The sequence below is a fragment of the Mus caroli genome, unplaced genomic scaffold (genome assembly GCF_900094665.2).
Source record: "Mus caroli unplaced genomic scaffold, CAROLI_EIJ_v1.1 scaffold_16905_1, whole genome shotgun sequence".
Taxonomy (NCBI): Eukaryota; Metazoa; Chordata; class Mammalia; order Rodentia; family Muridae; genus Mus; species Mus caroli.
The window spans coordinates 14,007-24,024 of record NW_018388501.1 but is presented as its reverse complement, the minus strand read 5'-3'; the positions used below and the strand labels follow the sequence as shown (position 1 = coordinate 24,024).

Below are 10,018 nucleotides of genomic sequence, written 5' to 3'. Positions count from 1 at the left end.
AGTCGNCCATCNNTGGAAAGAGAGGCCCATTGGACACACAAACTTTATATGCCCAATACAGGGGAACGCCAGGGCCAAAAAAATGGGAAGGGGTGGGTAGGGAAGTGGGTTAGAGTGTATGGGGGACTTTGATCAACATCCTTAATCATCAGCATAGCATTGGAAATGTAATTGAGCAAAATAAGTAATAAAAAATATTAAAAAAAGATGAGGATATTGATACACTATTTCTGAACTTAGTGTTTGGTTCCTTGTACACAGATGAGGATTTGTCAATAGCACCTTTGGAAGTTCCTCAAGTTTTGGCAGCAGCATGCCTGCTTTGGGTGGATGGAGTATTCAGCAGTGTGAAGGAATCATGAAAGCAACTATTAACAGGAACACTGTGTGCTCCTATTATTTGGCAGCAGAAACCTATAGGTTAAAAAGCTGTAAAGACCGGATGCTTTGAATGGCTTTTTTTGCAATTTGATGGTACATCCAAGTGTGGCACTTTACAAGGAAGTAGATATGAAGTTGATGTATCGTCTAGCATTGTCTTCTGACTTATTAGTCATGCAAAAGGAGATAGAAGTATATACCACACTAAAAATATGGATTTTCCTTTATCTTAATCCATGCTGGAACAGAACCATGAAACAGCTTTTACAACATGGAAACAACTGGCTTTCCACCCACATGGAATATGTTGATAATATCGGTTTTCTTGAAATGAAGAAGGACTAATATTTCAACCAGTGTTTAAAAAACTGAGATTTCAGCACATCATCTGTGACTTGACTTCCACAACTACTCTTGAACAAAATCAGCTAATACCTATGGCATGGTTGTCACCCATTTATAAACAACAGTGGCTAACTTTGCTGTGAACACAACAATATGGGGTAATTGGATCACAAGTTATCAATGAACAAGAACTTGAAGAATGCACCATGAGGTGTGGTACGATGATCCCCAAAGATGGTAGATATACTTGGAAGTGGTCAGTTGGACGACTTGGCTTTCCTTTACGTGTGACCTTTACCAGGCAGTGTGTAATTTTAAGGCAAAGGTGTCAGCGGTGTGAGAGTTCTGCCTGCCAAAACCATATCCGACATGCCATATTCAGAATAACTTTGGTGTGTTTTGATTCCAACAAAAGAGTAACTTTCAGAAAACAACAGATTTTAAAATCCTCATCTTTGAATATAATAGGGAGCAAATTGTAATGAAATTGGATAGTGATGTTCTAACCTTCCCTATGTGTGTATTATGCAATTTCCTTTTTTTTCCTGTTGCAGTGATTTTATTTTTTTAAAAAGACCTTATGAAAGCACCTTAGGGGCAACAGTTTAAATTATCTCAGACTTTGAGTCTCTAGGCTTCCATTGCAGGATGTTGAAGAAGCTGGTCCCATCACACCTACAGTAGAAAGAGATCACCTTAATGCAAGAACTCCAATAACTTTCTCCATTATGTAGAGTTCAAGATTAGAGTCAAGGAATAGTGGCACCCAGGATAGGTAGGTCTTCCAAAGTCACTTTATGCAATCCAGATAACCTCCAACAGGCATTCTCAGAGCCTGGACTCTCACATGATTGTAGATGCTGTCACAACTCTTCCTCTGCTCACCATGATACACGAACACACCATGTTTAAGCCATAACCTTCCAACCCTTGGTCTTCATAGGTTCACAACCATGGTATGGTACAAAATTCACTTTATCCAACTTTAAAAGTCCCCATATATCGTTTCCTTGTTCAATGTGGCTGGTTCTGTGCCAATGCCATGATGATTTTACTACTATAGCTTTGTAGTCTAATTTGAACTAGGAATGGAGTTCCCAGAAGTTCCTATTTAATTCAGGATTGTTTTAGCTATCCTGAGTTTTTCATTTCTTTTCTAGATGAAGCAGAGAGTTGTCCTTTCAAGGTCTTTACCTTATTTCTCTTGGATACTAGGCTTCGTGTGCCTATGATGCCTCCTAAGTTGACTAGGATTCACCTATGTCTACTAGTACTCATATGTACACCATGCCTTATATGAATATTTCAGTTACCCACCATTACTGGGCCTCCCATGGATGCCAGGTACTGAAAAAGCCTTTTATCCCTCCCAGGCTAAGGATGCTAGGAACATTTACTACATCTCCAGTGCTTACCAACCCTCTCATACTCACCCAGCCACCAGGGTACTAGGATCCACCTGATTACAAAGCATTCCATACTCTCCAGGCCTCCCTTGGTTAAGAGCACTCAGTTGCTTTGCCAGGCCTCACATGATTCCTAGGCCTCACTTGGCTACTAGGCCTCAAGTGGTTACTAGGTTTTTCATGGTTTTGAGAGCTTCCATGTATACTAAGCTGCTCATACTAACCAGGCTTTCCTATACACCTGGCCTAACCTGCCATCCAAGACTCTTATTAGTTACCTGATCTCCCATGATTCCTGTGTATCTTATGCTTGCTTACCAGGCCTCTCACATTTACAGAACTCACATCCTTACTAGTCCTTCCAAGATTTCCAGGTCTTTTTTTGGTACTAGGTCTTCCATAGTTAGTAGTACATCCCATTCTTGACAAGCTAATCATGCTGTCCAGGCCTCCTAAGCTTCTCAGGCCTCCCTGGCATACAAAGTTGCCAATCAGTTCTAGGCTTCCTATGCTTTCCCTGTCTTCCATGAGTTCTAGGATTTCTGTGTTTACTAGGACTCCTAATTCTGACAAAGCTTCTCTTGCTCACTGGGCCTCCTAACTTTTTCAAGAATCTCAGGCTAACCAGACCTTTTGTGTCTATCAGATGCCCCAATTTTACTAGGTCTCCTATGTTTCCAGGTCTTCCCTAGGTTCTAGGACTCTCCTGCTTGCTAGGCTTCCCCATTCTTGGATGCATCTCATTCTTGGCAGTCCTTTTCCAGGTCTCAGAGACTTAACAGTCCTCTGATGAATTTTTACACCTTCCAATCTTTCTAGACCTCCAGTGCTTTCTCCATCATTTTTGGATTCTAGCATTCCCATACTTACTAACCCTGTCCATACCAGACTTCTAATGCTTATCACACCTCCTAAGCTTTCAAGGCTCCAGGGCTTAGCAAGCCTCAAGTATTTCTCAGAACTTCCATGCTTCCCAGGTCTCTCAAATTTAACTGGTATTCCAGGGAGACATACCCTTCTTGGTCACAAGGTCTTCTATATTCTCTAGGCATCCCTAAGTTTCTAGACCTCATTTGTGTACCAGACCTCACATTTTTATTAGACTTCACTTGGCTTCTGTGCTTTATAAGTCTCTGATCATTATTGAGACTTTCCATGTGTACTGAGATTGTCATATTATCAAGCATTCCCATGTACACCTAGCCTAACTGGCCAAGTAGGACTCTGATGCTTGCCAGGTCTTCCATGCTTCCCCCACATCTTATGCTCACATGTTTATCCAGATCTCACATCCCTATTTGTTCTTCCAATATTTCCAGGTGTTTCTTTGGTTCTAGAATTCCCATGGTCCCTAGGCCTTCCAATTGCTGCCAGGATGCTCAAGAATTCCAAGCTTCCCAAGCCTCTCAAGAATACCCGATTTCCAATGGTTATCAGACCTCCGATCCTTAATGGGCCTCCCATGATTTCCAGGTCTTCCTAGGTTTCTATGACTCCCATGCTTACTAGACCTCCACCTATTGGAGGTTTCTCATCCTTATCAAGCCTGCTGACATTTCCAGGCCTGTCAGGCTTACCGAGCCTGCCATGTTTATAAGACTTGCCACCTTTACCAGTCCTTCCATAATTTCCAGGTCTTCCATGGGTTCTGGGATTCTCATACTTCCCAGGCTTCCCAATGCTTATAGGCTGCTCATGCTTACCAGACCACCTAAGATTTCCAGGCGTCCCAGGTATGACAGGCCAAAGAAGATTTTTCAGACTTTCCATACTTTCTAAGCCTTGCATGCTTTTCAGTGTCCTTGGGTTCTAGGAATGCCGTGCTTCTTGGGACTGCCCATGAACACCAGGCTTTCTGGCTTCATATAATTACCAGGTCTTCTATATTTATAGAAACTCTCATCCTTACAAGACCTCCCATGCTTTTCAGGTATTCCTTGGTTTATAGGTTTCCCATGATTACTAGGTCTGCCCATGAGAGCCAGGCAACTAATCCTTACCATGCCTTCTTTTCTTTATGATTGTATTGCTCTCTTCATTTTTTATATAATTTATATATAAATCACATTTTTGTTCCTTTAGGATAATTATCATTATATTTTGGAAGTTTGTATTTTCTATATAATATAATATAATATAATATAATATAATATAATATAATATAATTATATATATGTATATATATATTACAATTCAAATGTTATCTCCTTTCCTAGTTTCCCCTTTAAAAATCCACTATCCCCTCCCACCTCCCCCTGCTCCCCAAACCAAACACTCCCATTCCTGGTCCTGGCATTCGCCTATATAGGGGTATAGAGCCTTCACAGGATCAAGGGCTTCTCCTCCCATTGATGATTGACTAGGCTATCCTCTGCTACAAATATAGCTAGAGCCACAAGTTCCACCATGTGTTTTCTTTGAATGGAGATATAGTTCCAAGGAGCTCTGAGTGTACTGGTTAGTTCATATTGATATTCCTTCTATGGGGCTTCAGTCCCCTTCAGCTCCTTGAGTACTTTCTCTGGCTCCTTTATTGGGGACCTTGCGCTCCGTCCATTGGATGACAGTGAGTATCCACTTCTGTGTTTGCCAAGCACTGGCAAAGCCTCAAAGGAGACAGCTATATCAGGATCCTGTCAGGTAAATCTTGCTGGCATATGCAATAGTGTCTGAGTTTGGTGGTTGTATATGGGATGGATCCCTGGGTGGGGCAGTCTGTGAATGTTCCTTCCTTCCGTCTCAGGTACAATCTTCATCTCTATAACTCTTTCAATGGGTAATTTGCTCCCCATTCTAAGAATGAACTAAGTATCCACAGTGTGGTCTTCTTTCTTCTCAAATTCATGTATTTTATAAATTGTATCTTGGGTATTCTAAGTTTCTGAGATAAAATCCACTTATCAGTGAGTGCATATCATGTGTGTTATTTTGTGATTGGGTTACCTCACTCAGGATGATATCCTTAAGAGCTATGCATTTGCCTAAGAATTTGATAAAATCATTGTTTTTAATGGCTGAGTAGTACTCCATTGTGTAAATGTACCACATTTTTCTGTATCCATTCCTATGTTGAGGGACATCTGGGTTCTTTCCAGTGTCTGGCTATTATAAATAAGGCTGCTATGAAACATAGTGGAGCATGTGTCATTACAATTTGGAATATATTCTAGGTGTATGCCCAGGAGAGGTATTGCTGGATCTTCTGATAGTAATATGTTCAGTTTTCTGAGGGACAGCCACACTGATTTCCAGAGTGGTTGTACAAGCTTGCAATCCCACCAGCAATGGAGGAGTGTTCCTCTTTCTCCCCATCTTTGCCAGCATCTACTGTGACCTGAATTTTTGATCTTAGCCATTCTGACTGGTGAGAGGTTGAATCTCAGGGTTGTTTTGATTTNCATTTCCCTGATGATTAAGGATGTTGAACATTTTTTCTGGTGTTTCTCAGTCATTCAGCATTCCTCATTTGAGAATTCTTTGTTTAACTCTGTACCTCATTTTTAATGGGGTTGTTTGATTTTCTGAAGTCCAGCTTCTTGAGTTCTTGTATATATTGGATATTAATCCCCTATCAGATTTAGGATTGGTAAAGATCGTCTCCCAATCTGTTGGTGGTTTTTTTGTCTTACTGATGGTAAGTTTTCCTTACAGAAGCTTTGCAAATTTATGAGGTCCCATTTGTTGATTCTTGATCTTACAGCAAAAACCATTGCTGTTCTGTTCAGGAATTTTTCCCCTGTGCCCATCCATATCTTCAAGGCTTTTCCCCACTTTCTCCTCTATAAGTTTCAGTGTCTCTGGTTTAATTCAAATTCCTTGATCCACTTAGACTTGATCTTTGTATAAGAAGATAAGAATGGGTCAATTCTCATTCTTCTACATGAGCACCATTTGTTGAAAATGCTGACTTTTTTTCCTACTGGATGGTCTTAGCTCCCTTGTAAATGATTAAGTGACCATAGGTGTGTGGATTCATTTCTGGGTCTTCAATTCTATTCCATTGATCTACCCTGCTTTCGCTGTAGCAGTACCACGTAGTTTTTATCATAATTGGTCTGTAGTACAGCTTCAGGTCAGGCATAGTGATCCCATCAGAGGTTCTTTCATTGTTAAGAATACTTTTTGCTATTCTAGGGTTTTTTTGTTATTCCAGATGAATTTGCAGATTGCCCTTTCTAACTCAGTGAATAATTGAGTTGGAACTTTGATGGGGATTGCATTGAATCATTAGATTGCCTTAAGCAAGATACTTATTTTTACTATATTAGTCTTGCCAATCCATGAGCATGGGAAATCATTCCATCTTCTGAGATCTTCTTTGATTTCTTTCTTCACAGACCTGAAGATCTTATCATACAGATCTTTCATTTCCTTAATTAGAGTCACACCAAGGTATTTGATATTATTTTTGACTATTATAAAGAGTGTTGTTTCCCTAATTTCTTTCTCAGCCTGTTTTATCCTTTGTGTACAGAAAGGCCACTGATTTGCTTCAGTTAATTTTATATCCAGCTACTGCACTCAAGCTATTTATGAGGTTTAGGAGTTTCTGGTGGAAATTTTAGGGTCACTTATATATACTATCATATCATCTGCAAAGAGTGATATTTTGACTTCTTCCTTTCCCATTCGTATTCCTTTGATCACCTTGTGTTGACGAATTGCTCTGGCTAGGACTTCAAGTACTATATTTAATAGGTAGGGAGAAAGTGGGCAGCCTTGTCTAGTCCCTGATTTTAGTGGGATTGCTTCAAGTTTCTTTCCATTTAGTTTGATGTTGTGTTCTGGGTTGCTGTATATTGCTTTTATTATGTTTAGGCATGGGCCTTGAATTCCTGATCTTTCAAAGACTTTTATCTTGAAGGGGTGTTAGATTTTGTCAAATGCTTTGTCAGCATCTAACAAGATGATTGTGTGATTTTTGTCTTTGAGCTTGTTTATATAGTGGATTACGCTGATGGATATCTGTATAATATACCATCACTGCATCCATGGGATGAAGACCACTTGATCATATTGGATGATCATCCATCATATTGGTGTGTTGTTGGATTCGGTTTGTGAGGATTTTATGGAGTATTTTTGCATCGATATTCATAAGGGAAATTGGTCTGACGTTCTCTTTCTTTGTTGGGTCTTTCTGTGGTTTAGGAATCAGAGTAATTATGGCATCATAGAATTAATGGCTTAGAATACCTTTTGTTTCTATTTTGTGAAATACTATGAGGAGAATTGGAATTAAGTCTTCTTNGAAGGTCTGATAGAACTCTGCACTAAACCCATCTGGTCCTGGGCTGTTTTTGAATGGAAGACTAATAATAACTGCTTCTATTCCTTTAGGGGATATGGGACTGTTTAGATCGTTAATCTGATCCTGATTTAACATTGATACCTGGTATATGTGTAGAAATTTGTCCATTTCATCCAGGTTTTCCTGTTTTGTTGAGTATAACCTTTTATAGTAGGATCTGATGGTGTTTTGGATTTCCCCAGGTTCTGTTGTTATGTCTCCATTATCATTTCTGATTTTGTTTATTAGGATACTCTCCCTGTGCCCTCTAGTTAATCTGACTAAGTGTTTATCTATGTTGTTGATTCTCTCAAAGAACCAGCTCCTAGTTTAGTTGATTCTTTGTATAGTTCTTTTTGTTTCCATTTGGTTGATTGTAGCCCTAAGTTTATTTCCTGCCTTCTACTCCTTTTGGGTGAATTTGCTTCCTTTTGTTCTAGAGCATTCAGGTGTGCTGTCAAGCTGCTAGTGTATGCTCTCTCTAGTTTCCTTTTTGGCAGCACTCAGAGCTATGGGATTTCCTCTTAGGACTGCTTTCATTGTCTCATAAGTGTGGGTATGTTGTGGCTTCATTTTCATTAAACTCTAAAAGTCTTTAATTTCGTTCTTTATTTCTTCCTTGACCAAGTTATCATTGAGTAGAGTGTTGTTCAGCTTCCAGAGAATGTTGACTTTCTATTATTTATGTTGTTATTGAAGATCACCATTAGCCCGTGGTGATTTGATAGGATGCATGGGATAATTTCAATCTTCATGTATCTGTTGAGGCCTGTTTTGTGATCAATTAAATGGTCAATTTTGGAGAATGTACCATGAGGTGCTGACAAAAAGTTATATCCATTTTTTTTAGGGTAAAATGATCTGTAAATATCTGTTAAATACATTTGTTTCATAACTTTTGTTATTTTCTCTGTGTCTTTGTTTAGTTTCTGTTTCCAGGATTGCTGAGATTAGTATATTAAAGTCTCCCACTATTACTGTGTGTGGTACAATGTGTGCTTTGAAGTTTACTAAAGTTTCTTTAATGAATGTGGATGCCCTTGCATTTGGAGCATTCAGAAATGAGAGTTCATCTTGGAAGATTTTAGCATTGATGAGTATAAAGTGTCCGACTTGTCTTTTTTGATAACTTTGGGTTGGAAGTCGATTTTATTCGATATTAGAATGGCTACTCCAGCTTGTTTCTTCAGACCTTTTTCTTGGAAATTTTGTTTTCCAGCCTTTTACTCTGACTTCCATGCCTTCTAACTTTGTACTTCTAGGCTTACCAGGTCTCCCATGAATATCAGACCACCCATCCATATTAAGGAAGACTTCAGATTTGGCTAGGCTATAGATAATGTATTTTATGCTGCACCATCTCAGTATGAGCACCTGGTTTTCAACACTGTATTAAGTATTACCACAGAAACAATGCATGTGTCTTTTTATTTGATCTCCCTTCATTCCCATGCTGTCGAAAGCAGACTTCTGAAAAGAATCATCTTTGATGATTTTACTTTCAACTCTATCACCCCTACTTGACGATCTGCACTTCCTTAGATACCATCTGGTAGAGATTTGTAATCAGAATCAATAACCCTGGTGATAGTAATAAGATCCTATCCAGTATTTAAAGGTTTGTACATTATCAATAGATACTACATAGCAAAGTGTGAGATATAAAAGGAAGTATACTTTTGTGTTAATTTGAATAGGTTCACATAGATAGAATCTCTTATGTATTATGTGGACGTAGTACCTATCGATAAAATGCCTATGGTCAATGAGCTTAGGCATGATTGGAAGGTATGACCTCTGGATGGGAGAGCTAAGATTCTGGAAAATAAGACTGAAAGATTTGCCACAATCACTGAAGGAAACATTCCTATGAAAATGAGGAGAGGTAGCCAAACACTTGGTTTGGCTTAGAATACAATAAATGGATAGTTAAGTTATGAGCTAATTGTTGATCATGTCAAAGCTTCTAGTCTTGGCATTTATTCAGAAATACTTCAGTTTCAAGAGTTGTTACTCTCAGAACAAAGAGTCTGGGTGAAAGGTTCATCTCTACAGTAATAGCCCCAATAGACTCATCTGATTGAATACTTGGTCCTTAAGGACTGTTACTATTAGAAAGTATGTTGAAGTAGGTGTGGCCTTGTTTGAGGAAGTATGCCACTGTCAAGACAATCCTTAATGTCTCCTATACCCTAGCTATGTTAGGTGTGGCACATAGTCTTTTTCTGCTGCCTGTGGATCAAGATTTTTCAGCTCCTTCTCCAAGTTCACGCCTGCCTGCACACAGCCATGCTTCCCACCATGACAATAATGAATTAAGCCACTGAGACTGTGAGCCAGTCCCAATTAAATATTTTCCTTTTCAAAAACTTCCTTGGAGCTCAGTTTTGGTATTTCATGCCTTTAATCTTAGTACTCAGAGGAGGCAGAGGCAGAGGTGGAGACAGAGGCAGAGGCAGATGCATAGTCAGACAAATCTCAGTGAGTTTGACCTACCGACTGAGTTCCAGGACAGCCTGGGCTAAACAGAGAAACCCTGCCTGTAACCCAGACACCGACACAGACATAGGCACAGACACATAATAGACAATAACAC

The 10,018-nt window shown here is 39.3% G+C and overlaps 1 pseudogene; it reads left to right on the top strand.

Moving 5' to 3' along the window:
• The first annotated feature begins 203 nt into the window (after positions 1-203).
• LOC110287641 lies at positions 204-3,584 on the top strand (annotated as a pseudogene).
• The last annotated feature ends 6,434 nt before the right edge of the window (positions 3,585-10,018 follow it).